The sequence below is a fragment of the Grammomys surdaster genome, unplaced genomic scaffold (genome assembly GCF_004785775.1).
Source record: "Grammomys surdaster isolate TR1022 unplaced genomic scaffold, NIH_TR_1.0 372, whole genome shotgun sequence".
Classification (NCBI taxonomy): domain Eukaryota; kingdom Metazoa; phylum Chordata; class Mammalia; order Rodentia; family Muridae; genus Grammomys; species Grammomys surdaster.
In genome coordinates this window covers 7,051,109-7,078,829 of record NW_021604791.1, presented here as the reverse complement: position 1 = coordinate 7,078,829, position 27,721 = coordinate 7,051,109, and the positions used below count along the sequence as shown (strand labels likewise).

At 40.0% G+C, this 27,721-nt stretch overlaps 1 protein-coding gene across 3 annotated transcripts in view; it reads right to left on the bottom strand.

Annotated features, from left to right (window-relative positions):
* Positions 1-27,512, bottom strand: part of Clock (clock circadian regulator) — an 84,060-nt gene extending 56,548 nt beyond the window's left edge. For 2 of the 3 annotated variants that reach the window (XM_028780731.1, XM_028780733.1), the window contains exons 1-3: positions 27,403-27,512; positions 26,177-26,255; positions 1,448-1,532 (exon numbers count right to left, since the gene is read on the bottom strand). The gene's annotated coding sequence lies outside the window, so the exon portion shown is untranslated. Of the gene's footprint in view, positions 1-1,447; positions 1,533-26,176; positions 26,256-27,108; positions 27,136-27,402 lie in introns of those variants that run through there. The other variant, XM_028780732.1, reaches the window with a different exon arrangement.
* Positions 27,513-27,721: the final 209 nt, after the last annotated feature.

Here is a 27,721-nt window from a genome sequence, read left to right as displayed (position 1 = left end):
AGTAGCTTGTGTCAGGCACTATCCCAGTGACAAGGTAGCAGGCACATGCTCTAGTTTCTTTGCCATCTGCCTAGGTGTCTCCAGTCTCTCATCACTCTTAGGTTTGCAGTTCGGTAACCTGCACTGGAACTGCCATTGGCAATCGTAAACACTGCACTGCTACACTCTACACACAGAGCCTGCCTCCCTGAGTCTACACGATCCTTGGTGGATGTGCTGTAAGTGATCACTTCTGCACAGACTTAATCATCTCTTCTCTAAACTTCCATGATAGAACGTTTCTAGCTTTTCTATTCAATTAATGACTGTTGCTCCTCCTATAATAAACATTAGCCTGTACCAGGGCTCAACACACTTTCTAGGTAATTGAATGCAAACTTTTAGGTACTGCTCTATGCCAAATCTTTATGCCTAAACCTATTATCTAAGTCCAGATTTCCAATTTCAGAGCCTTAAATACATACTGCCTTTTTTTCTTTCCTTCTTTTTTTAGTGACAGGTCATCACATGGCCCAGGCTGCTCTATCTCTGCCTCTCAAAAAGGCCTGTGCCACCACATTCTGTATCACAATGCCTTTTTGACTTATCTGTGTATAGCCTGTGTAGATGTATATGTGCATATAGTGTGTATATGTTATGTATATGCACACACCTGCAGGTACATGCCTGTATGTAAACCAGAGAGTTCTGGGGATCCACCTGTCTACATCCCTCAGTGCTGGGGTCACAGGTACACAATGCCATAACAGCTTTTTTCATGTGGGAGCCAGGGATCTGAACTCAGGTTGGTCCTCAAGTTTGTATAGCAAGCACTCTGCCCAGCGAGTCATCTCTCCAGTCACCATATTCTACAGGTTTTCAGTCTCCAAAACATAACATATTCAATCGGAGCTCTGACTTCCCTCCAGCAACCTGCTCTACTCCTTTTCTCTTGCAGGCTGATCCTGATGCATGCCCTGCATTTCCTAGGACATGCATACTCCAGTCACATTCCTATCCTGGACTCCGAGCATCCCAGTCCTTTCTGTTCCTGCTGCCAGTGCAGCTTCTTTTCTCTTTCAGAGCTACATGGCTTAGCACCTGCCATTTCACACACAACTAAAATGACATTTCAACGTGGCCTTCTCTTGACTACCTGATGAAAGCTATCCCCCATCTCTATTATCCATTTTAATTCTCTTGATAGTACCAATGCTTGTTTTCCATGAAAATGCAATCTTCATGAGACATGGATAGCTTCAGTCCTATTGATCATCATGTAGTCATTAATTAAAGTAATATATAAACAGTAACTACTGAATAGCAAATGTTCTGAGTTAATACAGAAGCAAAAAGTTTCAAATAATGCTTTCCTCAAATAAGTATGCCAAGTAATTTCTAAGTTCTTCTACATAGTATTTTCCTGGAAAGAAAATCAATACAATGGAGCATTACAGGTCACCTTTACCTCTTTCACTTTTTATATCTTTAGAACGGATTCTCCAAAACCCACAGATGCAAGGCCTTCTTCTGTATGGCTGACCATCAGAACTCTGTTTTAAAAAAGAAATGTTAAATTTATCCAACTTATATAAAATTTTATCACAAAAACATTTTAACTAATTTAGCAAAATTTAGAACTTTGTTATAAAAATGTATAATACAATTTAAATTCTATAAGCTGATTACATAAAAAAAATAGTTTTAAAACTATAAACAAGGCCAAGGACCTAGGGGAAAATCAAATACAAACACAAGTCTGCTCAGACGAGGTCCCAGAGCTGAGAAGTGGACAACCCCCACCCTATCCTTGACCTAGAAGCCAAGTCAAGTCTATAACTACTCATAATGAAAAATCAGCTCTCTCCAGTGGAGTCTGGGGATATAAACCAGGGGTAAGCCTGACGCCCAGCAGAAGATAGTCAACATAGAATAAACTCAGTGGCATTTTAGGTTCTCTGTCTCATGAAGTTTTTATAAGACTTTCTTTTAATCTTATAGGTCTTTATATATATATATAAATATATAAAGACCTATAAGATTATATATATATATATATATATATATATACACACATATATATATATATATATGTATATATATGTATATATATGCATGCTTCTAGTTTGGTGATTTTAGGGAATTCTTGTGTGTACAAATGTGTGTCTCTGTGTCTTCATATATATCTTATCCTTTGGCTATTTTTCTTCTGTTTGTTTTGTTCTATTCTGTTTGTTTTTGTTTTTTTCTTATTCATCATTATTCTTCAGATGCCTGTTTGCAAAAAGGGCGTGGATTCTAATGGGAAGGAAGGTGTGGGTGTGTGTGTGTGTGTGTGTGTGTGTGTGTGTATGGGGGACATCTCAGAGAAGTTGAGGGACAGGAAATCTATAATATATGAAAAATCTATTTTTAATAAAAGAAAGGACACAGAAAAAAGTAAGATAAATCACTTTTAATTCTCTACAGAAAGCGAACCCCAAGTGTTTTTAAAAATTACACAAGTATCCTAATGAACACACACTATAAATAAACGTAAGGGGTGACATCAGGAACATAAAGTAAGAGAAAGAATAAATGACTCAAATTTTTGCATGCAATCAAAGTTTTTGGCATAAAGAGCTTGTTACATTTTATGTAATACCCATGGCAACAACAAGATTTCTACCTATACACAAAGAAAAGCAAACACAGTGAGAGTAGAGTAATGACAAAAGGAAATTATAAATGCAGAGAAAACCAGCAAGGGAAGAGGAAGATGAGAGCTAGTGAGCTGTAAAACAAGAAATTGTACTAATGTTAAGAATTACGTTCTCGGCCGGGCGGTGGTGGTGCACACCTTTAATCCCAGCACTTGGGAGGCAGAGGCAGGTAGATTTCTGAGTTCGAGGCCAGCCTGGTCTACAGAGTGAGTTCCAGGACAGCCAGGGCTACACAGAGAAACCCTGTCTCGAAAAACCAAAAAAAAAAAAAAAAAAAGAAGAATTATGTTCTCAAGTGAAAGGGAAAAGCTGATGGGCTGAAAATAAGTAAGATGCGACCATACAGTATCAGTAAGACTGGCTTTAGATTTAAAGGTGCTCATAGGCTACAACTCAAAGGACTGAGACCTTCCACACAGGTCAGGAAGCAAACAAAACCAGGGCATAGGTGACCATACCTATACTATACAAAACAGACTTTAAGTAAAAACCTGTCAGGAGATAAGGACATATATGTATCTACACATATATGCACACATGGGTCATGTCACTCAAAGGCTACAGCAAGTACAGATGCATACTCCCACCAATAAGCATCCAAAAATAAGAAGCAGAGTGAAGGGAGATAAAACGACAGGCAGATCATCCTGATGGAAATAAAAGCAGACTTACATTATAGGCCAGACATATATAGAAAGACTATTTCATGCAAAACCACAGAATACACACTATTCTCAAATGTACTGAGAAAATCTGGACAACAGGTGACATGTTAGATCATAAAACAAGTTTTAACAAACTTAAGTCAGAAGTATGCTTTCTAATCACAATAGAATAAAAGCAGAAATTTACAAAATGTGCAAGTTTAACAGTACACTATTACAAAACCAAAAGGCTAACGACCAAATCAAGAGGGAAATCATCAAGTATTCTGAGACAAACAAAACACATCAAAATGCACAGGTATAGCCAGTTAGAGCAGCATTTAAATACCCACAATAAACCCGCCACATCCAGAGCACAGCTCTGTGATGGGCACTTGCCTTGACACACTCTCAGCCTTGGGTCTAACAACCAGCTCTAGAAAATAAAAATTAAGAAACCTCAAAGAACCAGAAAGAAAAACAATCAAGTCCACAGTTTACAGAAAGAAGGAAATAAGAAGACCAATCAGAATAAGACCTGCTCCCAAAATCAAAAAAGCTAAACCTTTTAAAAAATTTATCAAATAAATTGATACACTTTCAATTCTATTACATAGATTCAGATAAGTCAAATGAAAAATAGAAGAAAATTCAGCTGAATCCACAGTAACAGGATTGCAAGACATTATTACAACACCATCAAAGACAAACAAAAAAACTGGATAAACTCCTACAAATACACAACCTATCAAGACTTACACATGAAGAAAATCTGAACATATAAATAAATGAACATATAAATATCTGAGCATATAAATACACTGATCCAATAATCAAAAACTACTCACTAAGAAAAATAAAGACCCAAACTGGCTTCAGTGGTTCTATCAAACCCCACGGAGCTGACATCTTTTCTCCTCAAACTCTTCTAAAGGACATGAGTATTATGACATGAGTCTCCACTGTGAGCATGAGCATCTTTTTTTAAATAAGCATTCTCTTTATTGTGCTCACTGAGCACTGCCTCCTTTACAGATCTTATTAACAAAACTCCAAAGAGAGAGAGAAAACCAAAGGAAAGACCAATATGGCTGTACTGTGCTGGCTGAACCTGTCTGTGACCTTTGCAGGGTACAGCCTCACCTAGGAGGGAAGCCGGACACGCCTGGGAGGGAATCTGCATTTGGCTGAATGGGGTACCAAGCCCCACTGTGATGTGACATGTGCAGCACTGACCCCTGGGCTGGGGCCTGGGCTGGACACAAAGGATGAACAAAGACAAGTGGGCACAGTGCTTTCTCCTCATAGACTTCCTGACTATGCTGCAGTGTCACCAGCCACCTCAAGTTCGGCTGACTGATACATACACCTTTTCTTCAGCACTCTAGCAACTGAGCTACAGCCCCAGCCAGGAATTTCCTCTGCATAAAGGAAAGAAGTGGTTCAGTTGGTAGAGTGCTTGTCTATCAAGCATGAAACCCTGGTTTAGTGACCAACAATAATCGAGGCATGATAACGTATGTTTGTAATTCTAGCACTCAGGAAAGAAGGCAAGAGGATTATAAGTATAAAAGTCATCTTCCGTCTGCCATATAGTAAGTTCAAGAATAGCTTGAGCTACACACCAGATTCTGACTTTTAAAGGGAGTGGGGGATGCTTGAAACACATAAATAGTTTGAAATGTACAGATCTTTTGGCCCAATAATTTCATTTTGGGAAATAACCAGAGAGGCATCTGAAGTTTTATACTCATTGCAATATTACTTAAAACAAAGCTAGATAAGTATTATATATTCAATTGTACTTATTGTGGCATCAAGACCTAAAAACGAAGTTACAGCTTCTGAGATATTTAATGAATAATGGTTTTCACATTTCTCTTCAGTACATTCTCAAATTTCCTCCATAATGCAAAAAACATGCATTCTTCTTATAATTAGAAAACTGAAGTGTTCTTTTTATCCTATTATAACTTAGGTGTCTAATACTACATCTCTACCTACATGTAAAAAAGAAAATAAAATATATATTATTTATTCCAGAAAAAAACAAAAAGTTACTTTCCTATGTATTATTCATATTGTTTATAGGGGAAAATTCTTTTAACTTGATTCAATTAATACTAATTAATACTACAAAGGACAACTGAAAAAACTTAAAGACTAAAACTATAAACATTCTATAATAATTTATAGATTAAAACTGTATTTTTCTAACCCAACAGACTAGAGATTCATGACCTACTTTAGAATTCAGTTTGTTGCTGGGCAGTGGTGGCACACGCCTTTAATCCCAGCACTTGGGAGGCAGAGGCAGGCGGATTCCTGAGTTCGAGGCCAGCCTGGTCTACAGAGTGAGTTCCAGGACAGCCAGGGCTACACAAAGAAACCCTGTCTCGAAACAAACAAACAAACAAACAAACAAACAAACAAAAGAATTCAGTTTGTTAAATTTAGTACCACAAACCTTTTATTTCCCAATACAAACATTACTCAAAAGCACCACTAAAGTCTAAGTGGTGGTGCTAGGAACCTTAATACTCTTTAAAAGCACACCCTACGTCAGTTATGAATCAAGCCTTGTAGTGGTGCTACAGGAGCTACACCTCTAACCTACCAAATTTTAGAGACTGAAGAACTTCTACAACATTATTAAACAAAACTAAAAATATAGTATCAAGGTCTCTTAATAAAACATAAGACCATTTCAACAATTCAATTGATACATTTCTACAAATATTATCTAAGCTCTCCATCTGAAGTGTCCAAATAAATATAAGAACCTACTTTCTTTTCTATAAAACTATTTCGCTGTATACCATGTTAAAAATATGATATAATTTCTAAATGCACATTAAAAATGATGTGATTTCAAAGTATGAAACAGATATGCAAACATAACTAACTAAAACCACAGATTTTGTTTTTTGTTTCTTAAAGTCCATTAACTTAAAAAGCCAAATGTGTGTGAATCTCTTAGATAGGTCCCCAAAAAAATGAGAGAGAAAAAAACTGTACCAAATTAAAAGAATAGCCTTTTATTAGTGGCACAAATCTTCAGGGGATCTGTTAGGAAATCTGATTTTTGTAGCAATACTACCAAAACACAAGGCTTAAAACTTGCTCATGAGAGACACAGACAGGTATAAGTGTGTGTGTGTGTGTGTGTGTGTGTGTGTGTGTGTGTGTGTATAAACATGCGATACACACGCACATATACTCAATGTATATTACATATTTGCATGGAAATGTCCTTAAGTAACTCTGCATAAGAAAAGAAAAACACACACACACACAACTCTATGTTGCAAGTCAAAATTAAAGAAGCACTACACCACACAGCATTTTCACAGGGCTGCTAAAACAAATTAACACACACTTAACTTAATAACTTAATAATGAATATTAATATATCTTTTTATCCATCCCATCAATGACACTTTACTTAAAATGTCACCCAAAATAAATAACCTCCTTTTCAAGGCTTGAATAGTTCTGGGGTTTTTTGCAGTATAATTAAAGGACAATTGTGATAGAAACAAATGCAGAGACCCACAGCAAACACTAGACAGTTTGGGGAATCCTGTAGAAGACCGGGAGAAAGGATTATAGGATTCTGGGGGAGAGGGGGGTCAACGACACAACAAGAAAACCCAGAATCAACTAACCTGGGCTCGCAGGGGCTCAAAGAGACTGAACCACCAACCAGGAAGCCTGCCTGAGACTAACCCTAGCTAGGCTCTCTACACGTTACAAGTGTGTAGCTTGGTCTTCTCGTGGGACTCCTCATAGCGAGAGCTGGTGCTGCTGTCTCTGACTTCTGTTACCTACTTTTGAGACCCTTTCTCCCCACTGGGTTGCCTCATCTAGCCTGAATAGAAGAAGAGGTGCCCAGTCTTACAGCAACTTGATATGCCATGGCTGGTTGATATTCATGGGAGGCTTGCCCTTTTCTGAACAGGAGGAATAGATTCCGGGCAGGGGAATAAAGGAGGGGAAAGAGAGTCAGAAGAGAAGGGGGAGGGGAAACTTCAGTAGATGTAAAATTAATTAATTTTTTAAAAGGACAGTTGTTTTGAATTATTAAAACCTAAGTTAATTGCCAAGTCACTTTTGTACAACTAAGTAGGTCAAGCGAGTTCACAACCATCTAACCCAAATAAACATTTTGAACCACAGATTATTTACAAAACATAGGACACAAAGTATTTTTTTTACTAAAATAACAACTACACTTATTTGTACTTAAGACAAAATTAACACTCATTAAGATATAAGATTTAGGGCTGGAGAGATGGTTCAGGAGTTAAGAGCACTGATTGCTTTTCTAGAGATCCTGAGTTCAATTCCCAGCAATGACATGGTGGCTCACAGCAATCTATAATGGGATCTGATGCCCTCTTCTGGTGTGTCTGAAGATAGCTACAGTATACTCATGTACATAAAATAAAAATAAATAAATCTTTTTAAAAAAGATATAAGATTTACAATCTGACTTATATAAATCACCCATCTCCATTTATATATATGAATATATATAGAATATGATTACTTTTCGTATTATACTTTTTATATCCATGTTGTTGTACTTTCTATATCAGTGTGTGTGTGTGTGTGTGTGTGTGATTACTTTACCTTAGTCTTAAGTGACTCAGTATGAGACACTGGCAAGTCAAGGCTACCTCTGAACTGTAGCATGACAGGCAGACGAGGATCAAGCTGCACACAGATCTTTGCAACAACTCAGAAGCAACTGTATGAGGACCATGCAGATGTACAGACCGCACACTACCCCATAGGCAGAAAGCTGTGACAGACTTCAGATCGCAACATGAATCTATGTTATAAAGCTGACCTTGATGTACACAACACAGTCTGGAGATGTCCACTGATTATTTTCACGTTCACTTCCTCTTTCCTGTCATCTCTACTATGTTGAACCCTTATAGTGAATGTATTTTTCAATTCACAATTCACATTTTTCCTTCTGAAATTCCATTTGATTCATATTCTAATTTCTATGAGATTTTCAAATATTAGAAGCAAATCGTAAACTCTACTTTCCACTCATATCAAGTGCTTGGCTTTTAACTCAAGGCTTGTTTAAGGTCTTTTTCATCACTCTATTTTGTGGTTCTTCTCATGGTTTCCTTAAGAGTCACAATTTCCTTTTTCTTTGTATGTCAAAAAAATTTGTACTGCATTCTAGACACTCCAAACATTGCCATGGGGCTCAAGGCTCTAGTAATACACTCTGGGAGTATGACTTTCGGTTTAGACCACAGGTTCTCCTTTAGACTTGTGTGGGTGGTGGTCCCATGCCAGTTGCGTTTTTAAAGCGTCTGCTTTACTATTTGAGGGTCACCATCTCCATGCACAGCATGAGCTGTGGTTTACCTTCTAGGTCACTTCTCCGCTTTGTGAGATCTGTTCTCAACTCAGGTAGCTTGAACGTGTGGCGGGCCCTTGGGGTTTACACACACACAAACAGAGCTGCCTTCTCTTAGGATTCCCAAATCATGCTCCAGCTTCCAGGGAGCTTTTCCACTTCTTCAGGCTAAAGACATTTTTCCTTCAACACTTTGAATGTTTATGCCACCATGGCAATGGAACTATAATTCTAAGTGTTTCAAGGTAGGGGGCCTCTTTTCCAGTCCTTGCTAACTGTCCTCTGACTCTACAATGCATCCCTCCTCTCACACGTCCCTGCACAGGCAGGTCAGCTTCGACTTCCTTCTCAGCCTGACTCCTACAACGTACTTCTCATGCTTGACTTTTGTCTCCTAATCAGAGTTCTTAACGCTCATCAGTCAAAAGTGGTTTTTGTATTCTGCTTTAGTCATTTTATTTTACACATTTCACAACCAATTTTTATATAGTATCTTCGAGTCATTGACCATAAATCCACTAGGCCTGAGACTTCCTAGCATTTCTTAATAGCTGCAGCTCCCTCTTAACCATTGTTTATGGCCCTTTTAATTCTGGGCTATAATCTGTCTACAGGATGAGTGAGTGTTAGTGTTGGTGGTGGTGCTTTGTTTTGTTTTTTTAAGCTTAACTTACCAATCATTTTCAGAATCTGGAACAATGTTTCCATCACTAAAAATCTTGTACACAATCTTTATGTTCTGTGAAATAAGATTTTGTAAGTTGAACTGTTGAGTAAACCATGTAGGCAAGTTCCATTATAAAATAAGGCTTGGTGGAGAGTTAGGGGAAGTTTGGAAAACTTACATAAATAAATTTCCTATCAAGTAACAATGCATTCTCTCTGTTTCTCTGTCTGTCTCTCTGTCTCTGTCTGTCTCTCTGTCTCTCTGTCTCTCTCTCTGTGCGCAAATATGTTTGTGCTAAGGTTTAACAATGAAGTAGGTTCTATGTTTCTTAAAGGTTAATTAGGTCTTTTAAAGATTTTAGAAAATAACATTATATAATTAATTATACCAATAAATCTAGTCCATGAATTGATATTGCTATAAAGAACAGATCTAAAGAAAATTTATTTTTATCAAAATGCTACTTCAGTGAACAAAAATACCTTAAATCTCAGAAAGCAAACTCTTGAAGAAGGCTGGCATTACTGTGATTGTGCCTACCTGACAGACACGAGGCTCTAACCAGTCTTCTTTCTTTCATTCAACTAGTACTCTGTCCAATCATGTACCAAGTTATTGCTAGTGTGGGAGACCAATCAGCGGTGAAGAAAACATGCACAATGCATAATGTAGTCGACCGCAAACACCTGCTGTCACAAGAAAAAGGGTTTTGTCTTTTCTGTTTTTCAGGAAGGAACTGGATTTCGAGTGGTAAGTGTGCCTACAGTTGCTGTCAAGTGTTCCAGAGGAACACCAGAGGTAATATTTCAGTCCTGGTCTTCCTGAGTCTGTCTAGAAGGAACTAATACAAAGGGTCAGCTAACTTAGTCTGTAAGGGACAGCCCAGAAGAATGGTCCTAAAGTCTCTGCTGTCACCAGTGTATTGTCACTATGGCTTGAAAGCAGCCACACAGTTTACACAAAACAAAACAAGAGTGGTTACATTTTAGCAAAGTCATCAACACTGAAATCTCAATTTCACCTTTTACATGTCACACTTAGTATTCTTAAAAATCTTTTTTTTTTAAAGCAAACATTACTCTTAGCTTATGAGTCACAGAGAAATGGGCATTTAGCATGCTAAACTTGGAAAAACAGAAAGTGTACAAATGATACAGCCATTTACACGTAAACTATTATAACTTTAAGACATGGTAATTGTTCAAGCTGTAAGTCTAAAACCTGACTAAAACAAGCTGACCATGAACTAAAACATCTAAAAACTCTGAGCCAAATCAAACTTCCCTCCTTTAAAAATTGTTGTCAGTCTGTTACAGCAATTGTAAACTGTGACTAAATTTTCTTTAGATCTGTTCTTTATAGAGTAATATCAATTCATGGACTAGATTTATTGGTATAATTCATTATATAACATTCTTATTCTATATACAGTCATTTGCAAATAATCTCCCTCTGTCACAGGAAACAGAAAGTTATAGCGCTTACTTTTGAGAGGGAAACTTTCAGAAATTGATAAAAAGAAAAGAATTTGGATTTCAATTATTTTTATTCTGCTACAGTGGTTCCTAAGGCTTGTGTATAAGAGGCTTGGTCCCACTGAGCAGTGTAACTGACAGGCACTGCATCATGAGGATGCTAACTTTATCAATGGATTTATCTACAGCTATATGAGCTATTAGGAGATGTGACCTGCTTACAAGAGACAGGTTAGTGGGAATATGCCTTGGAAAAGAAGGTCTTCTCCCCAGAGTTTTCCTATCTACCATGATGTAAGCCACCCTCTCCACACAGTCCTGCTGCCATCATGCTCTGCCTCCTCACAGCCTATAGCAACAAAACAAGCTGATCATGAACTAAAACATCTAAAAACTCTGAGCCAAATAAAACTTCCCTCCTTTAAAAATTGTTGTCAGTCTGTTACTGCAATTGTAAACTGACTAACATACATTTCTTATACATAAACATGAAAAATTTAAAGAGTTTTAATTAAAAGCTACAAAGAAAAGGAGCAGACCATGCCCCAAATATGTTTATAATCCCTTGGACTAAGTTCATGAGGACACTGAAGTCCCACCATATTACAAGTAAGAAAAAAAATCGCATGACTCTGAGCTCAGAGAAGGCTGAAGCTATCACGTGAAATCCATCAAGGTGTTAAGACTGATGAGAATGACTATAGATGTTCCCAAAGGCGTGTATCTTGTAATTTGACAAGATCAGCTGAGTAGTATGCAAATTTAATACAATCCTATCAAAATGTCAATTAAGATATATTTTTTAGATATACACAGGATTCCAAAATTTAAATGGAAAGGCATAGGATAGCTAAATTCAATTTTTAAAAAAAGGGTCAGAGGTCACTCCAACTTGATTTCAAGATTATGTTACTGCAGTAAGTCAAGATTGTGTGGGATTGGCTGAGGAAAAGATATTAGTAAGCAAATAGAATAGGCCTGACACAAAAGCAGACAGACAACAGTACTGAAAAGGAACAAAAGCAGCCCACCAGAGAAAGGACAATCTTTCAACAATAGTACTAGAGAAAATCTGGCATAAAACCATAGGTAAAAAGAAAGAAAGAAAGAAAGAAAGAAAGAAAGAAAGAAAGAAGGAAGGAAGGAAGGAAGGAAGGAAGGAAGGAAGGAAGGAAGGAAGGAAGGAACCTACCTCACCAAGGGACCCCTTACCTGATCTTCAACCTTTATACAAGAAACTCAAAATACATCTACATTTAAAGCTATACCGGTGGGTGGAGATGGGGGAAAGCCATGTACATGTAGCCAGGAGAATGACTCCTGGAGCTGGATACAGACAGTTGTAAGCCACTCAAAGTAAGTGCTGGACATTAAATTCCAGTCCTTTGGAAGAGCAGGAAGTGTTCTTAGCCACTGAACCATCTCTCTAGCCTCCAGATATATCATATATTTAAATGTAGACTACTGATCTATAAAAGAGAAAATCCTAGGAACCTAGAACTTGGTGTAGCTCTTCAGAATGACTTCAAGTACACTCCACAGACAAAAACTGGTAAACTAGACTTCATCAAAACTGAAAGCTTTTGTTCCCCAAAAGACTCTTAAGAGTCAAGAAATCAAACAAAATAACAATATAGCAAAATAACAACAACAAACCAAATAACCCATGTGGTACAGAGCTAAACAGAGAATTCTCAACAGAAGAATCTCTAATGGCTGAGCAGTACTTAAAGAAATGTTCAATGCCCGTAGACATCAGGGAAACACAAATCAAAACAATTCTGAGATTCTACCTTACACACACATCAGAATGGCTAAGATCAAAAACTCAAGTGATAGCAGATGCTGGTGAGGATGTGAAGCAAAGGGAACACTCCTCCTCCATTGCTGCTGGGTGTGCAAACTTTTACAACCACTTTGAAAATCAATGCAGTGGTTTCTCAGAAAACCAGGGAATACTTCTACTTCAAGATCCAGCTATATCACTTTGGGCATATACCCAAAGGATGCTCCACCATACCACAAGAGCACTTGCTCCACTGTGTTCATAGCAGCTTTATCTGTAATAGCCAGACGCTGCTCAACAGAGGAATGGATACAGAAGTGTGATGCATTTACACAATGGAGTACTACTCAGCAATTAAAGACAAAGACATAATGAAATTTGCAGGCAAATGGATGGAACTTGAAAACATCATCCTGAGTGAGGTAACTCAAACTCAGAAAGACACCCATGGCATGTACTCACTTATAAGTGGATGTTAGCTATAAAGTACAGAATAATCATGCTACAATCAACAGACCCAAAGAAGCTAAGTAACAAGGAGGGCCCAAAGGAGGATGCTTGACTCTCACTCAGAAGGGAAAATCAATCGGACATTGAAGGCAGATGGAGGGAAGTAAATGGGTGGAAAAGGAGGATGGGAAGGGAGTGGGGGTTGGGATCAGGTGGGGGGGGGAGCAGAAGTGGGCGTGGGGAAGATAGGGCTGGGAGAGAGAACAGAAATCAGTCTGGGGGTTGGGAGGGCATCTCTGGAATATTCAGGAGACCTGGGACATGGGAGGCTCCACAGAGTCTATGGGGATGACCCTAGCTGAGACTGCTGGCAGCTGGGGATATGGAAACTGAAGTGGCCACTTACTGTAGCCAGGTAGGAAGTCCAGTTGAAGGAGGGGGACACCACCTCACCCACAAAACCTTCAACCCAAAATCCATCCTGCCTACAAAATCTGCAGGGATAAAGATGGAGCAGAGATCGAGGGAATAGTCAACCAATGACTGCCCCAACTTGAGAACCACCCCATGGGAGAAAGCCAACCCCTGACACTATTAATGATACTCTGCTATGCCTGCAGACAGGAACCTTGCATAACTGTCTCCTGAGAGGCTTCATCCAGTGGCTGATGGAAACAGATGCAGAGATCCACAGCCAAACATTAGGCAGAGCTCAGGGAATCTTGTGAAAGAGTTTGGGGTGGGGAGGATTGAGGCTGGCAGAGGAGTCAAGGACACCACAAGAATACCTAGAATCAACTAAGCTGGGCCTGTGGGGGCTCACAGAGACTACACAACCAAACAAATAGCATGCATGGGCTGGACCTAGACCACAAATGTATAGCTTGGTCTTCATGTGGGTCCCCCGACAATTGGAGCAGGGGCTGTCTATAACTGTTGTCTGCCACTGGGTCCCCTTTCCCTAGGTGGACTGCTTTGTCTGGCCTCCATGGGAGAGGATGCACTCAGTCCCGCTGCAACTTGATGTGCCAGGGTGGGTTGGTACCCATGGGGGAGGAGGTCTCCTCTTCTTTGAGGAGAAAGGTGAGAGGGGACTGAAAGGAAGGGTCTGTGAGGGCAGGACTTGGAGGAGAGGACAGAAAGGGGACTGCAGTCAGAATTTAAAAAAAAAAAATAGTAAAAAAAAAAAATGATAGCATTTATTGGGTAAAAAAAAAAAGAATATGAAGGAAAAGCTACAGACTAGGAAATGAAACAAAACTGGTACTGGGGGAAATGTAAGTGACCTAGTTAAGAGTAAGAGTTATTTCCTGAATTCAGGAAAGGGTAATTTCCTAAATTCAGGAAAGGGTCATTTCCTAAGTACAGACACGGGTTTGAAAACATATGTGAGTACTGAAGTCATACCATCAAACCCAATTCCTGATATAGACTGGTCAAGGAAATCTGGAAGCCGGTTTCAACTTTAAAAGAGGAAACCTGAGGCACAGATCCTATGCTGATAACAAGAAGAAGGGTACAGTAATAAGGTATGAAGTGGAAATTTCTCATTGTGTCATGTGATGCAGAAGACCTGGGAGAGGACACGTGATTTTTGGAGAGAGTATAAGTAGGACTCTACAGACAGTGTCAGGGCTTTTGCATTGCTTCATTGGTTTCACTTCTTCACTGACCTTTACTTCACGGAGAGAGGCAAGGCAGAGCACTTCACCTGGTATTCCTGCTGGTTCTGGTTGTTGCCACTGTCTCATGTTGATTCAGCAGAGACTTGGCTGCTTGGTGAACTGGACTTTTGCTATCCTGACACTACTGAACTGGACGGCTGGTCTCCTGACAACTGAGATTGGAATCACCCCCAAAGAACTACTTCTAAAAAGGTCCACATCCCTTTGTCCTATTTACCATCTTTTCTCCTCTTTGGACAGTGGGCTAGGGAGGGGTGCAGGTCGAAGCATTTGAGAACTCTTATTAAAGTAGGTTTTGAAAAATCTAAGCCTACAAGATATAACAGAAAAAGGAAAGGAAGACAAAAAAGGGGATGAGAGCAAAGAGGTAACTGCATATCACTCAGTTATGAGGTAGTCTGAGAGATCGAGTAGACTAGTTTTATGCCTTGACTGCAGGGTAGTTATACAAATCTATACCATGAGAAAGAGCCATGAGAAAACGTAAGCTGTTTGGGATAAATATGGGAAAAGAGAAAGGGTTAGAGTGTCTCAGACAGTGCCAAACAAGGAAAAAAAAAAACAATGTTTTTCTTTATGGGGTATTAAGAATTCTGAATATTTCTTCGAGTTTTTCCTCTATGAGATGCTTAAAGTCAGACTGCTGGAGCCAGACGGGCGCACATTTATAAGCCAGCACTGGAAGCTAAGCCAGGAGGAGAACAACTTCAACACCAGACAAAACAACAAACAAATAAAAGGAAAGGTTGGCTGGACTCACTTTGTTTCAAACTTCAAAGAAGTACACCAGTACTATGATCTAAAAGTGTCTCCACAAAATTCTTATGTGGAAACTTAATCCCCACAGTGACAGACAGTGCGACAGTGTGGGTCTCTGGGAGCTGAGTCATGAATGGGATTTAGGACCCTTATAAAAAGTGTTAAAGAAGCTTGGCTGTCCCTTTTCTTCATGTGAAAAGCAGTTTGGAAGACATCATCTTTGAAGCAGAAAACAAGTCAACAGACACTTGGACATGCCGGCCATCTATAAATTACAAAGGCAAAGAGGTATTTTATAACTGTGGCAAACGAGATTAAGGTGAAGAGCTGGGCTGAGGTGACCCTGAGAGTAGCATCTCGCCACACAAGCACGAGGACCTGTGTTTGAGTCACCAGAACCCACAGAAAGTTGGATGCAATAGCATATCTGGACTATCAACTGCAGAGCTCTGACTGTGAAATGGGAGATGGAGACAAGAAAATCTCCACAAGTTCAAGGGCCAGCTGGCCTGACAACAAACAAAAAACCTGTCTAAACAAGATGTGTCAGCAAAGACCAACACCCATAGTTACTGTCTGACTTCCACATATGTGCTACAGCACATGAATACCTACACACACGCACACGCACACGCACAAAGAACTAAGAGAACCAGCTCCAGTGCCCTTGAAAGACGCTGCATTGTCTTGTCCCTGGTCCCCAATGAAGGACCTCTTATCAGTGAGTCTCCTTCTCTCCAAGGTTTTGCTCGGCTCAGCAGCTATCTACCAGTGCTCCTCACGTTTCCACAGCCCTGAAGAGAGGGCCCTTTAAAGTCCATTTTTTAAAAAATTCATTCTAGAAAATCAGAATTACCCTATCAGAACCAAAGACATAAGAAAACCACAGGCCAACAAATTTATTAATATTAATGAAAAATTAATATAATTACACACACACATATATGCATGTATGTACATGTGTGTATATAAAATTGAATATATCCTGTGGCCAGGAATTGAGTCTATGAGTACATATAAGCAAGTCTCTTATGACTGGCACAGTATTTCAATTTATTTTTGTAACTACAGAAAGCACTCTAGCAACATCTTTAGGGAAGAAGCTCAAGACTTTTAACACAAGATAATGAGTAGAGAGGACCTAAAGGCAAGACAGGTGAGCTCCTTTAACACACCGGAGAAGAACGGTAATAGAATGAAGAAAGTCCTTGTACCAGGTGTTCCAATAATGCCTCACTGGACTCATCAAATATTAAACCAGAATCATTAAAGTGACTGTTTGAATGCTGGTAATCATAGTGTACATTTAACGTGGGCGAAATGTCAAACAATTACTATTAGACTTTTAAATTATGTACTAATCCTTAGGGACATAAGCAAGCAACAAAGTATCAAGTGTTTATTGAAAAAGAAGTTTGTAATCTGTTCTAAGGTCATTTAACAAGTACCAAATTTCTGTACTTTCAGTAAGCATTCTGTGCTTGATTTGAGATTAATCACAAAAAATTTAGACTACCTTTACTTTCCAAAGCAGTACATTCTCAAATTCCAAATAGGAAAGCAAAGCAGAAGGTAACAAAAGGTAACAAAAACAGAGCTGAAAAGACTGCCTAAGTGTTTCCTACAAGGGCTAAGGACTACAGTTAAATCTCTAGAACCTGCATAAAAAGACAGGCATCACAGTGGCATAAACTTCTAATCTGAGGGCTGAGTAGGCACAAACAAGAGAACGGGCAGCCAGACTAGCCAAATCAGTGCGTTCCAGGCACCCTGAAAAGCAAAATAGCAACTCACATCAGAGAAGCTTCTTGTAGTGTGAAACAACACAAGAGAAGAGACTGTGGAACACTCAGTCCTAAGTGGGATGACTTCCTCAAGCCCTCCCCTAGGTGCTCAATGATCTATGGGGAAGAGAAAGCAGGAAGACTTAAAGAGTCATAGATGATGGACGAAGCCAAGGAAACAGTGTCTTCCAGACACAACAGGACTGATGATGCAGTGTGAAGTTCTGAGACTGTGGCAACATGCACAAGACCTGCAACAGGCGCAAGTCCCATGGAGCCCAGCACTGAGAGGATAATGTGGTGAGAGGGCCACACCCTAACCAAGGAGCTGTCTGCAACTGATAGCCACTGGCAAAGGAAAAAATCAGTTTTCTCCAAGGAAGTCTCTCTAAGTATATCAACCATACTTCACAGCAGGCCTCACCAGGAGTAGTTAGTCAAGACAAGAGGAACTCAATTTTTCTGAGTGGACCATTTTGTTTCATTTTTGCTTTGTTCTGGCATTTTTTTCTTTTTGTCTTATTGATCTTTTGATTTTGATTTTATGGGGGCTGTTGTAATTTTGTTTTGTTTTGCTTTTAAAAGAGGAAAAAACCAAAGTTGGGTGTGTAGAGATGGGGAAGATCTGGAAGGCACTAGGGGAGGGGGAAGTATGATCAAAATGTAATATATAAAGATTCTCAAGAAAAAAGGAGCAAGGTAGTAAGTAACTGAGGTAGACACTCAATGCCAACCTTTGGTTTTAGCACGCATGGGCACACATGAATACAGAAACTTTAACACATACACGCACACACACACAGAGAAGCAACAGCGCAAACAGACATTTCTCAAAGAAGATGTGAGAGGGCTGAGGGTATGGCCCAGTGGTAAAGCACTCACATCTTATGTATGAAGCCCTAGGTTCAGACACACACACACACACACACACACACACACACACACGCACGCACACACGAGGAGTCAGGGAGGAGCAGGAGAGAGAAGAAAAAAGTAGCAAATTATACAAATGACCAACTGGTACAGGAAAAAAGCTCAACTCATTAAGAAATATGTCAAAACCACAATGAAATATCTCTTTACTATATTAAAAAATGGCTAATATCAAAAAAGAAGTTAACAAATGCTAACAGGGAATAGAGAAAAGAGAACTCTCATACACTGTTGGTAGGAATGTAAATTAGTACAGCCATTATACAAAATAGTAAGGATAGTCCTCAAAACATGAAAAATAATCCATCAATTACACAATTGTATATAAAGGAACTACAGACATGTTGAAGAGAAACCTATGTTTCTATGCTCGCTATGTATGTGTTCCATATTAACCAATAAGTGGAAACAATCATGTCCACCAACACGTAGACAGATTTTAAAGGGATATGCATATATGATAGACTACATCTCAGCCATAACAAAAGAAACCCTTTCATCTGTTATAATAGAGATGGTACTGGATTTAGCTAGGCACAGAAAGACAAGTACTTACACACATGTAAATGATTTCACACTTACATGGAACCTAAAAGAGCTGACCTCATAGTTCAGACTACAAGAGTGGTTACCAGAGGCTTGGGTAGGTTAAGAAAATAGAGAATGGAGAAAGGCTCATTTATGGGGTACCAATTTACTGTTCAGACTGGAAGAAGCACTGGGTACTACAGTATTCATCACTACAGATAGCAATTATGTACTACTAATTCCAAAAGCTACAAAAAAATCTCAAGTTTCCACCATAAAGAAATAAAGTGTGTGTGTGTGTGTGTGTGTGTGTGTGTGTGTGTGTAATCTGATTTAAATACTACGTAATGTACAAAAGTATTGGACATTACATGGTACCTTATTAATATGTACAACTTTAAGGTTTGCATATCCGTTAACAATGAATGTATTAAAACTCATGTATACTGACTCTCAGCTCTAAAGTAAGGACTCTAAAGCTGACTCAGTCTTTAATCAGCCTTCTTCCTCCCTATCCTAAAGGCAATCAATTTCAGGCAATCAATCTCACTGAACATTTGAATGGACTAAAGAGAGAAATCAGAGTATCAAATTTTACTTTAAATTTACACACACATGACTAACAGCTACTACACCAACAGGGACAGCTGCATACATTACTACTTTTGTAATACACTAAAGTTTTATTATCTAGTATGATAGTCAACTTTTTTATATTCATATTTTTTATATTTTTTTATATTTTAAATGTTCTGAAAATAAGCACAACAATCTCTTTTCAAAGCAGAGTTAAGATTACCCATCCAATTCTGACCATAATGGGTATACTTAGCAACTATATACAGCTTTGTTTTTGTTCATTTGATACAGAATAATCTGATAGAAGACCATGAAAATCCTTCACTAAGGTTCCTAAGAACTCTCCTTTGCCTCTTGAGTATTAATGCTCGATCATTTTTGGAGAAATACTATTAACTATATTAACTATAAATTAAATAATTACGAAGTACAATCATGGGAACAGAACTGCATAATTATGTGGGAAGTTTTTAATATCACTTTTCTACATACTGTATATAAAAATCAACTTGATTCAGACAGACTTAAATATGAAAACAAAACTCTTAAAACTTCTGTGACAAATATGAAATAAAGTAGTTCTTAGCTAAGACACCAAAAAAAAAAAAAAGCATAAAAAAAATTGCCCAGCATGGGGTTAGGGTTAGGGGGTGTGCTTTTTATTTTAATTCCAGCATTCAGAAAGCAGAGGGAAGCCAGTTTCAGTAGTTTAAAACCAGTCTGGTCTGCCTAGCAAGTTCCAGACCAATGGGGGCTACACAGTCAGACCCTGTTTCAAACAAACAAACAAATAAACAAGCAAACACCCTACAACAAAAAGAAAAGAAAAAGAAAAAAAGTAAAATGAATTAATGAATCAAGTATCATCATAGTTAAAACTTTCTTCAAAACTGCCAATAAACATAAAAAGGCAAGCAAGTCACAGGTTGGGAGCTAATTTCTACAATTCTATTAGCTAGTATCTGACAAAACCCTTTTAATAGAGTACACGTAAGCCAGAGAATATCACTCAACCTCAATAATAAGCAAATAACACATTTTTCTTAAATGGACAAAGATTTGGGCATATACTCCACAAAAGAAAACACACCAATGATATACAGTTGAAAATATTTAATACAATTAATTATAGAAATGCAAATGAAAGCCAGAACAAGGTACCTAATGCAAGTACACTGACATTACTGAGTGCAGGCCACCAAAATCAGAAGCAAATGGAACTGCTAAAGATTGGTGCAGGGAATATAGAGCTGCACGTCTACTTCAGAAAACAATGCATCAGTGTCTTATACAGTCAAGCCTGCGATTGCTAGGAAACCTGGTAATAACATTCTCAGGGACTTGCCCAAGTGAAATGAAAATACACGTGCACAACATGTGGCAGTTCTTACACTAGTCCCACACTAGCAACCTATCAACTTATAACTGGGTAGACACATTGTGTGCACACTCCCACAACAGAACACCATCTAGCAATAAAAGATTGACAGGAGAGTGCTGTGAAAGGCAGCACCACTCTCTCCTCTTCTGCATCACAGAAAAGGAAAACATGCAAATAAATAAATAAATAAATAAACAAACAAACCAGTGGCTGCCAGAGAACAAAAACTTTCGAGGATGAAGAGTTTTGTTTCCTGGTATTGGACATTTATTTGCATATATTTATCACAACTCTGTGAATTTTAAGACATATAAACTACACTTCTAAAAACAATGAATTTTTAAGTATTAAAATGAAAATCTATCAACATTAATACCTAAACACTAAGTAAAATAAAATGAGTCCCTCAAATCAAGCATTCCAGGTATTTTTTTTAATAGCAGGAATATGTTCACATCTAAATACAAAAGAGAGCTTGCAGTAGTTCTTTTTAAGAACTAGAAAAGGCAGTGGAATTATAAAAACCATATTCAGGAGACAGCATGAGGACAAGACTACAGAGGCAGGAGGGGTCTTTTAAAGGTCTCATCCTGCCAGAGTTACACTTAACGAGGGCCTCTTCCAATCCGGACTCAGACCAGAGGCTCAGTTCCATCCAGTTCGTGGAGAACATGGATGTGCGCCAGTGAAGCGAGGCGAGCACTGGGTGTTCATGAAGGGCTAGAGCACTGAACTGTCAGCCTATAGGAATTCAGAGTTCTTAGCTTCTATTTCCTCCAAGAAATTTAAAACTGTGCAGGGCCCAGGCAGTGGTATATACCTGTGATCTATTTTCTTAGAAGGATATGGGTGAAGAATGACCCCAACAATAACCTAGCAAGATTCTGTCTCTTAGCCTCCCCTTAGTTTAAGACGCTATGCTCCCATTTCCACCTACCTACATGAAAAGATGAACATTCTGTTATGGTGCCTACCAAAAAGCTGTGGTGTTGAAAGCATGGTCCCTAGCTAATGGACCCAACCACACAGTTGAGCAGGACAGCAGAGCTCTGACCTGATGGATGGGTTAATCCACTGACAGATTCCTAATCTGATGGCATTACTGGCAGTAAGAAACTTTCAGAGGTCACTGGAGAGGACTAGTCTGTGCAGACCTCTCTGTCTGCTCCCCGAGATGAGCGGCCCTGTTCTATCATGCCCCCTCCCACCAAGCTCTGTCTCACCTCAGAACCTGAATGGAGCCAGCCAACCACTGACACCTAAGAAACAAAATCGGTCCTTCCTTAAGTTGTTTCATTCAGGTATTTTGTTACAGCAATGAAAAAGCTAACATGCCCTCTGGCAGAAAATACTAGGTCTGACATTCATTCTAAAATAATATGGTATAAATAAAACAACAAACCAACTTGACCTAACTGGTATTTATAGAACACCATAGCCAATAACATTCTTTTCAAATATATATGAGACAAGATCATATTTGGAGCTATAGAACAAATTTCAGTGAATTTAAAAGTCATCACACTGGAATTAGATTAACAGAAATATTTCTGGAAAACTCCCAAATATTTAGAAACTAACAAACTTCTCAATAATCCCAGATCTCAGAGACACCAGACACAGGTGTGCTTGTCTGAAGTCCCAGATGCTCATAAGAATGACAATCAGGATGTCCTAAACCCAGGGGTTAGAGGCTAACCTGAAAACAAAACAAAACAAAACAAAACAAACAACAGAATCTCACCCCCTAAAATAGAAAAATCTGGAAGTAAACATTTAAAGCAGTCAGAATTTCTAGTATGCTTACAATGAAAAACCAAATGACTTAAGCTTCTAGCTTGAGAGATTAGAGAAAACAAACTCTACCCAAAGAAAGCAAATAATAAGCAGCAGAGACGAAAGGAGGCTTTTAAAAACAGAAAAACAGAGGAAATCAGTTAAACTAGAAGTTGGCTATGAGAATCCAGTAAATTCATAAATGTCTCGCGAGGCTGCTAAAGAACAAAGAATACTCAAATTAATAGAAAGGATAAATTCTTAGGTGGGCAAATGGCTTAGTCTACAGGTACAACTTTATTTGTGCTTATTTCCTAAATACAGAAATGTTTGAAGCCAGGTATGGCATAGGCCTATAATCCCAGTCCCAGAGAAATTGGTCCAGGAGAATAAAGTGTAATAAATAAAACAGAGACTAGCCTGGACTACCCAGCAAGTCTCTGTCTCAAAATAATCCAAATACCACCACCAACGAGGGAAGCAAGTTCTCTTTTTATTTTCTACTATTTATAATAACATTTTAAAAATTGAACATCAAATCAAATATAAACTCTTTTAAAAAGCAGAGAATTTGGTAGGCATGGTGGTGTCCACCTTTGATTCCAGCACTCACAATATAAAAGTGATTTTGTCCAAAAAAATTAATACTTTAACATAATTTAACATTTTCAGAGTAAATCATGCAGAAAACAGAACATCTTTATCTACTTAATTCATAGAAATTACATATATCAGGGTTATTAAAAATGTTTGTAAAGCAACTTATAAATGTCCTTATGTAATTAAACCAATTAGTAAGTATTAAACTGTTCTTTACACTTAAGTGTTAGGTAAATAATTTTTTACAACTCTACCAACAATTGGGCTCAGAAAGGAAAAATTGCAGTGTTAATATACTGTCTACAAGGAAATTACACTTCAAAAGAGAAGCTTCATGTATCTGTAAGTACTGAAATAGTTGTGCTATAAAATGTGAAACTTTTAAAAATAATTTTCTGCCTACAATGTTTATTAAAGCATTGAGAGCAGATAAACAGTTTAGCTGACACAGCAGCGTGAGTACAACTAAGGAGAGGAAGCATTTCATGTGGTGCTGAGGAGACAGTGAGGGTGGAAGGAACCAACTTCTATTATTAACAAGACCTGTCTGACATGTCTGAGAATGGACAACAGTTCATTGAACAATTATACTTAATCCCATATTTCTAACAATCTTGAAATCAACACATAGTTTATAATAATCAAATAAAGAGGCTCTTCCCAGTGGAAACCATAACTATGCAGTGTATCCACATCAACAGCATTCCTATCTGAGATGCCTCCTGTGAGGCTGCAGTTGGCTCCTTCTTGAGATGCCAGCCTGAGCTTTCTGGTCTTTCTGTTCTCTCCTTCTTTAACTAGTTAGAAAGCTGAGATTCACCCTCAGGAGCCCATACTTTAAACCCTAAAATTTAGGCCCTTAAGAGTCCTTTATAAAAATGTTAAAACCAAAGTCTCCATGCTGAATTCACATCAGTTTGAACTTCTTCAAACTGCTTCCACATCAACTGGGCCTTCATAGCTGGAGAGGGAGGGGGAGGCTTATGTCCTAAGAGTCATATCACATGTTAAAACTTTCTGACATATTCCAAGTCCTTTCTATCCTTGGTGGGGGGTGGGGGGTGCGGTTTACAGTACAGGCAAACCGACAGAATGAACAATCATTCACAATCTCAGTAACTGGTCAAGCAAAACCCCAGCACTCAAAAGGTTGAGCAAGAGAGGAAGTTCTCTACCTCCACCATGGACCAGTCTGAACTACCTGCTAATAAGACTTCCCAACACAGCCCACCTCCCGTCACCCCCCCCCAAAAAAATCCTACCATTAAAAAAATCAATTCAATTAAGACTAAAGTGGACATATTTACAAATTCACAGAAAAAGATAGAGAAAGCTACACATCCAATTGTTACTAATTCTTTCTGGAGAAAGACAAGAGGTAGAAATAGAAATGTATATCCTGTGTTGTGACACATGCCTGTAATTCTAGTACTAGGTCGCTGAGGCAGGAGGATTACCATGAGTTCAAGACCAGTCTAGACAGCATAGTAATTTCCATCATAGCCTGGGTTACTACAGCATGAAATTCTATCTTAACAACAACAAAAATTGAAGACAGCCTTAACCTATAGATTCATCTGTTAAAAAGATTGGAAAAGAGCTACATACATGATGTCCAAGTAAAAAATAAATGCCATTTTGCACTAGAGTGACTGTCATATATCTGCATCAAACAGAAACAACACGAACATTCTGGCCTACAAAATAAAAAATACTAGTAATAGTAAGTACATGTCTATGTGACTAGTTCCCATAGAATATTATTGTCACTAGAGGGAGTTTTTGAGAATTCCCTCCCTATAATTGCATTCACTCTCATCCAACACCCTTTCAACCTTAGCCATGCTGTCCAAGTTATGTCTGCTGGCAGAACGAGAAACATCATTAACATATATTTACACAATCTTTATCATAAATTGTTTAGTTTCTTACATTTAATTCTGAATTTTGCTTTCCTTAAGAAATAACCACATACACAATACATGTACATACTCACATATATACAGTCACACACATATATACAAACATATACACTCACATACACACTCAAACAGACATACACACGCTCTCTCAAACAAACACACATACATTTATATTTTACTGGTGTTCATGTCTGACTTCCTTAAAGAAAATAATAGCTTCCCACCAAAAAAGTACACTAAGCTAAACAACTTGGTTTATCATCACTGTAAACAGAATGCACAAACTTTGAGATAAGGATCGACAAAAGGAAAAAAATTGTAAAACTATAGTTTTTAAAAATATAAAAAGGGAGACACTATACTATCGAAGGAGCACAACCCAGCTTTAACACCAAAAGCAGTTATCAAGTGTTAGCAAGTCAGACAACTTCTACAGTTTTGAATTTGCCTGTGACTTCAGCATCATAAAGTGTAAACAACAATCAAGTTCACTTCCAGTTTATTTTTCAATTATTAAGAGAAAAAATACTGAGAATGATAAAAAATCTGTTTATGAATCCATAAAACATTAAAAAAAATAAGACTATAAATATGTAAAGCATTCCATTTTCCACCCTTTCCTCTTCAGATCATTTCTCCCTTTCCCATAAATACTGGGTTTCTAGTATTATTCTAGGACTTCTTTATACTGAAGAGCAACACAGACTATATGTAGTCTATGTGTGTATACATGCATATATATATATACACACACATAAATACACACACACACAAACATGGACATATACAGTGACTATATATAGTTACTTCACTCTCCCTTAACACATATGACAGCACAGGATTCACAGTTTTTTTTTACTACATGACAAATTTTTGTGTCCTTTTTTTCCACAGGTGATCATGCTAGTCCTTCACGCTAACCAAATGGCACGCCAGTCAGTAAATTAACTTGGCACATGGCTTCTTTCTCCTAAGATTTTAAAACAAACCAGACTTGAAGTGTTCCGTGGGATCCAGGGTCAGTCACGAATGAAGTTATATCCTATTCATTTCTTTTCAATCAGATATGAAAGGGGATGGTTTGGAATCTTCTCTAACAGCTTTTAAAGCTACAACAATGCAATCGAGGGAAATTACCTTTCTGGTGATTTCGGGGATCGGTGCCCTAGTCAAATCAACAATGCCTGTAAAAGTTTCTTCTTGTGCTTTTCTTTCACTGCAATAGAAAACACCGGGGTTTGTTGTTGCTGTTGTTTGTAAAGCGTCTAGAAAGGCTACAAGTTATGTGTGGTTCAGCATTGTAATATCAAAACACCACGACCTGATCTGTCATCTGTCAGGTCAGAGGCCAAAGCTCTTCCTTCATCTTTCAGGATTCTGCTGACTACCTCGCACTACCACGACGGCAGAAAACACCCACACGGATATAAACTTCGTGGCGCTACTACCGGTACCAGGAGATCCAGGACCACATCCAAGGCGGCCAGCCCCACAGACAGAGCGCGGCCCGGCGCGGCGCACGCGGCTCCAGTCGAACGCCCGGGGCCCAGCGCAGCCCGCGGACCGAGCCCCGGAACCACGACCACTAACGGAACCAGCCCTGGGCGGCGGCGGCGGCCGCTCGGACCGCGGATCCCGGCGCGCGCCGGCCGCCGCGAGGGCGGGGGCTCCGCGGAGGAGCTGGCCGCCCCAGCGCCCCATTGGGCGCCGCTCCAAACGTGCCCGAGTGGTGACAGGAATAAAGTGGGTCACAAGGCCTAGCGGGTCCCGGGCGCGAGCGCTCTCGGCGGCCGTCTCGGCCTGCCCCGCGCTGCACCGCGCCCAGTCTCAAGCGCGAGGCGGCCCCAGTGGCCCCGGGCCGCGGGACCCACCGCGCCCCCCTGCCCCGCAGGTAACCCCGGCGGCCCCGGGACACCTGGCGCAGGCCGGGCTGAGCGCGACTCCCTGGAGCTCCGCTCTCTACGCGTCGCCCGACCCCGGCCGCAGCTCCCGCCTCCCGGCCTGGCCGCCGCCCCCCGACTCCCGCCCCGGCCCCACACGCTGCCGCCCGCGCCCTCCCGTATCCTCACCGTGCGGCCGCCCGAGGCTCCGGCTTCCTCCCTCCCCCGCCCCGGACTCTGTCCGCGGCGGCTCGCGACTGCCAAACTGCGACCGCCGGGAAACGCCACGGCTCCGGGAGCCAGCAGCACCCGGGGCGGCGAGTGCGCGCCCCCGACCCACCCCTCAAAATTCACCGCTACTGCCGCGCTCCTCCCCCTCCCGGCCTTCCCCTCCTCCACCGGCTCCGGGAACACGCATGCGCCGCCCAGGCCAGTCGCCCGCCGCGCGTCGGGCCGTGGCCCACCCGGGTAGGGCGCACTCACCGGGAGCGCGCGCGCGGCGGCGGCCAGATTTCCTTCGCGCTCTCGCCGTCCGGGGTTTCCTCTCTCCAGCCGGTAGCCGCCAGCCGAGTCCGTGATTGCGCTCCCTCCCGGCGCATGCGTCGTGGGCGCGGGGCTCCGCGGCCGGCCGGGCTCTGCACTCGCCCCTCCCCTCGCGGCCGCCTTCCCCAGCGCGCTGGGCGCGCATGCGACTTTCCCCGTTAGGCAGCCCCAGGCCCCGAGGTACGGCGCTACTCCTAGGGATCCCGGGCTACCGAGAGATCCCCACTCTTGCAGGCCGGAGGGAGCTCGCTCCGCAGCC